At 35.3% G+C, this 5,597-nt stretch overlaps 1 long non-coding RNA gene across 1 annotated transcript; it reads right to left on the reverse strand.

Moving 5' to 3' along the window:
- Positions 1 to 3,268: 3,268 nt before the first annotated feature.
- On the reverse strand, positions 3,269 to 4,428 carry LOC109255223 (uncharacterized). Its single transcript, XR_002075141.2, has 2 exons — positions 3,976 to 4,428; positions 3,269 to 3,645 (listed from the first exon to the last, which is right to left on the reverse strand). It is a non-coding gene; the product is annotated as an uncharacterized LOC109255223 (long non-coding RNA).
- Between the last annotated feature and the right edge of the window lie 1,169 nt (positions 4,429 to 5,597).

Here is a 5,597-nt window from a genome sequence, read left to right on the forward strand (position 1 = left end):
ATCCCTCCTGTTACCCTTATATAGTTCCCACCCATCCCACCCCCTTTCCTAACCTTTGACAACCACAAATCCATTCTTCATTTCTAGAATTTTGTTCACTTAAGAATGTTCTACAAATGGGACTCAATAGTATATAAGCCAGTTTTTTTGAGATTGGCTTTTGTTTCACTCAGCATAATTCTCTGGAGATTAATCTAGACTGCTGTGCATATTCGGTAGTTCATTCCTTTTTATTGCTGAGTGTTACTCCCACTGTATGGATATAATAACACAGTTTAACAACTCACCTGTCAAAGAGCATCTGGTTGTTTTCAGTTTGGTACCATTATGAGTTAAGCAACTCTGGGGTGCCTGGGTGGCTCAGTTGGTTATGCATCCGACTCTGGATTTCAGCTCAGATCATGATCTCACAGTTTGGGAGTTCAAGCCCTGAGTCTGGTTCTGCACTAACAGTGCAGAGCCTGCTTGGGATTCTCTTTCTCTGCCCGTCCCCTGCTCGTGCTTGGTCTCTCTCTCTTTCAGAATAAATAAATGAACTTTAAAAAAAAAGGAGTTAAGCAGCTCTGAAATTTGTGTGAAGTTTTTGTTTGAACATTTTCATTTCTCTTAATTTTCATTAAGTTTTCATTTCTCTGGGAGTGCCTGAGTGGCTCAGTTGGTTAAGCATCCGACTTCTTCCCAGGTTGAGCCCCACGTGAGGCTCTGTGCTGAGAACTCAGAGCCTGAAGCCTGCTTCGGATTCTGTCTCCCTCTCTCTCTGCCCCTCCCCCACTCGGTCACTCGCATGCGCACGCTCGCTCACGCTCTCTCTCTCTCTCTCTCTCTCTCTCTCTCTCTCTTTCAAAAATAAATAAACATAAAAAAAAATCGTAATTTTTTTTTTTTTTCATTTTTCTAGGACAAATGTCCAGGAGCGCAATTGCTGGATCACATGATAGTTGCATGCTTCGTTTAAAAAAAAAAAAAAAAAATTGGTTCTTCAGTATTCAGTACTGTATGAACCAATTCAGTACATTGGTTCTTCATGTATTCGGCCCACTTCCTAATTGGTTTGTATTTTACAGTTAAATTTAAGACTTCTTTATATATTCTAGATACTAGTCCTCTGATATGTGGTTTGCAAATACTTTATCAGAGTTAGTAACTTCTCTTTTCATGTTCCCACGGTGTTTCAAAGAGTAAAAGATTTTAATGTCGATGAAATCCAATTTATCAATCTTCCCTTTTATAAACTGTGTTATTTGGTGTCAAGCTTAAGACCTCTGCCTAGCCCTAGGTCGCAAGGATTTTCTCTTATTTTTTTTTTCCTGAAATTACTATAGTTTTATATTTAAGTTCATGACCCATTTTAAGTTACTTTTTGCATAAAGTGTGAGAATTAGGTTGATGCCCCTTTTTTCTTTTTCTTTTTCTTTTTTTTTTTTTTTGACAAATGTTCAATAGCTCCAGCCCCATTTATTGAAAAGACTATCTTTTCTCTACTGAATTGTTTCTTATACCTTTGTCAAAAATCAGTTGTGTGAGTCTGTTTCTTGGTTCTTTATTGATCTACATAGACCAGTCCATCAATACTACGCAGTCTTGATTATGTAGCTACATGATAAAACTTAATGTTGAGGGGCACCTGGGTGACTCAGTCAATTAAGCATCCAACTCTTGATTTCAGCTTAGGTCATGATCTCAGTTTGTGAGTTCAAGCCTCACGTCTGGTTCCATGCTGACAGTGTGGAACCTGCTTGGGATTCTCTCTCTCCGCCCCTCCCTCTCCTTTCCTCTCTCTCTCTCTGTCTCTCTCAAAATAAATAGATAAACAAAAAAAACCCAAAAAACAAAAACAAAAGCAAAATTTAACATTGAGACAAATGATTCCTCTTACTTTATTCTACTTTTTCAAGATTGTTTTAGCTCTTCTAGTTCCTCTGCCTTTCCATATAAATTGTAGAAGAATCTTATCTGTATCTACAAAAAAAAAAAAAAAAAAAAAAAGAATCTTGTTGGGATTTTAGTAGTAATTGCATTAAACCTGTATATCAGTTTGGAGAGAATGGACATCTTTACTTTGAGTCTTCCAATTCATGAACATCATATGTCTTTTCTTTTCTTTATGTCCTTTATGTCCTTCAGCAGTTTGTAGTTTTTAGTATATAAGTCCTGTACACATTTCGTTAGACTTACACCTATGTAATTCACGTTTTTGGAGTGATTATAAATGCATTGTATTTTTAATTTTGATAACTACTGTTGCTAGTATACATAAATGGAACTGATTTTTGTATGTTTATCTTTTATCCTCAAACTTTGCTGAAGTCATTGATTAGTCTGGATGTTTTCTTTGGAGATTCCTTGGGATTTCTATGCAGACAATTATGTTATATGAAATAGAGACATTTTTATTTCTTCCTTCATGATTTTTTGCTTTCTATTTCTTTTTCATGCCTGTTGCATTTACAGAACTACGTTGATTAAGAGTGATAAAAGCAGACATCTTCACTTGTTCCCAGTCTTTGGAGGAAAGCATTTAGGCTTTCTGTAGGTTGCTTCATCAGTTGAGGAAGTTCTCCTCTATTCCTATTTTTGTGATTTTAATTATGAGTGTTGTATTTTTTCAAATGATTTTTCTGCACTAATTATTATGATCATGTGATTTTTCTTCTTTAACCTGTTAATATAGTAGATTATATTCATTTCATATATTGAGACAGCCTTGCATTCCTGGGATAAATCCCACTTGGTTATGATGTATAAATATTTTTATATGTTCCTGAATTCTATTTGCTAATATTTTGTTAAAGGTTTTTGGGTTTGTATTCATGAGGGATATTGGTGTATAGTGTTTTTTTGTTTGTTTGTTTTTTATACTGTCTCTTCTGGTTTGGGGACAAAGATAATACTTGCTTCATAAAATGAAATAGGAAGTGTTCCCTTCTACTTCCTAGAATAGATTATGGAGGACTGATGTTAATTTTTCTTTAAAAGTTTGATTTCCATTTGGGCCTGGAACTATATTTTTGGAAGTCTTAAAGTTATAATAAAGTGAGAAGACACAATTTACCAATATCAGAAATGAAAAAAGGGATATAATTACAGACTCTGAAGACACCAAAGAGATAATAAGGGAATATTATGAAAGATTCTATGCACATAAATTTGACAGCTTAGATGAAATGGACCAGTTCCTCTAAAAGCAGAAACTACCCCAATTCACCCAATGTGAAATAGACAATTCAAATAGCCCTACTAGGGATATTGAATTTATAATTTACAAACGTCAAGTCCAAAATGGTCTTTGATTTATTTTGAGATAATTTTTGTATATGGTGTAAGGTAAGGGTCCAATTTAATTCTTTTGTACACGGATGTTCAGTTTTCCCACCACCATTTGTTGAAAAGACTGTACCTTCAACATTGCAGGATCATGGCACCCCACTGAAGATCAACTGATCGTATATGCATCAGTTTCTGGGTTCTTTCTTCTGTTTCATTGATCTACGTGTCTTTCCTTCTGCCAGTTTCACAGGGTTTTGATTACTGTGGCTAGTAAATGTTGACATTATGAAGTGCAAGTCCTCCAATTTTGCTCTTGTTTTTTGTCTATTTGGGGTTCCTTATGATGCCACATGGATTTTAGGATGGATTTTTCTATGTCTGCAAAAATAGTAAAGAAGCATATAAAAAGATAGTCACCATAACTAATGATGAGAAATGCAAATCAAAACCACAATGAGATATCATCTCACATTTATTAGGATGGCTGCTATCAAAAAAATAGGGAAATAAGTGTTGGCAAAAATGTGGAGAAATTGGAAAATGGAACCCTTACACACTGTTGGTGACAGGTTGTAAAATGGTGCAACCACTGTGGAAAACAGTGCAGTGGGTCCTTAAAAAATTAAAAATAGATCTTCTATGTGATCCAGTAATCCTACTTTTGGGTGTCCAAAAGAATTGAAAGCAGGGTCTTGGAGAGATATTTACCATGTTCATAGCAGCACTGCTCACAATAGCTGAGAGGCGGAAGCAACCGAAATGTCCATGGATGGATGAAAGAATAAAGAAACTGTAACATATACATACAAAGACATATTATTCAGGCTGAAAAAGGGAAGGAAATGCCGTCACATACTACAACATGGATGAACCTTGAGAACATTGTGCTAAGTAAAATAAACCAATCCCAAGAACACAAATACTGTATGATTCCACTTTATGAGCTATCTGAAGTAGCCAAATTTATAGAAACAGAACGTAGAATGGTGGTTACCAGAGGCTGGGGAGAAGGAGAAAAGGAGAATAGTTCTTTAATGGGTGTATCAGTTTTGCAAGATGAAAAGTTCTGGAGATCTATTTCACAACATGAATATACTTAACACTTCTGAACTGTTTGCTTAAAAATGGTTATGTTGTGTGTTTTTTACCACAGTAAAAATATTAGCATATCAAATTTATCAAGTACATTAAAAATAATAACACTATCACCAACAATTATTTATTCTATAGGATTGTTTCACATTTGAAAATGTAGTAATATAATTCATAATACTATTTTACCTTAAGGAGAAAAATTACATGATCACCATGATGGATGACAAGAAAAAATCCTTAATAAAACTCAATAAACGTATTCAATAAAAATCTCCTACTTGAATACGAATAGCAGGGTACTGGAGAGCCTGGGTGGCTCAGTTAAGTGTCCAACTTCAGCTCAGGTCGTGATCCACAGTTTGTGGGTTCAAGCCTGGAGTCAGGCTCTGTACGGACAGCTCAGAGCCTGGAGCCTGCTTTGGATTCTGTGTCTCCCTCTCTCTCTGCCCCTCCCCCGCTCATGTTCTGTCTCTCTCTCTCTCTGTCAAAAATAAATAAACATTAAAAAAATTAAAAAATAAAATTGGGATCATAATATATTATTATCCTGCAATATAGTTTCTAAACTTAACAAAATAACATGGATTGAGTTCCAGGTTGCTACTAGAGATCTACCTTATTCTTTTTTAATGACTGCACAGTATTCCTTTTTTTTTTTTTTTAATGTTTATTTATTTTAGAGAGAGAGAGAGAGTGCAAGCAGGGAAGGGACAGAGGTAGAAGGAGACAGAATCTGAAGCAGGCTCCAGTCTCTGAGCTGTCATTACAGAGCCAGACGCCGGGTTCAAACTCACAAACTGTGAGATCATGACCTGAGGCAAAGTCAGACACTTAACCTACTGAGTCACCCAGGCGCCCCATGGTTGCACAGTATATCATAGCATAAATGTGCTATAATTCACCTAACTATATTCTACTAATGAGTTTTAAGTTGTTTTAGTTTTTTTACTATTAAAAAAGTGCTTCAATGAAACCTTTATACATACATCTTTGTTCACTTGTGAAAGATAGTCTTTTCGAATTGAAATTGCTAGGTCAAAGGATATGCAATTTAACGTTTTTCACAGATACTCTCAAGGTATCCTTTAAAAATTCTTCCCAGGTATAGGGTTTGAAAGCATCCATCTATCCATATTCTCATCAACAAAGATATATATATATATATATTCTCATCAACAAAGATAAAATCTTGCAGCTTTTGCCCATCTGGCAGATACAGGAAAAAACAAAGTCAT

This window comes from Panthera pardus, unplaced genomic scaffold, assembly GCF_024362965.1.
Source record: "Panthera pardus isolate Hobbes unplaced genomic scaffold, ASM2436296v1 HiC_scaffold_3, whole genome shotgun sequence".
In the NCBI taxonomy this organism is placed as follows: Eukaryota; Metazoa; Chordata; class Mammalia; order Carnivora; family Felidae; genus Panthera; species Panthera pardus.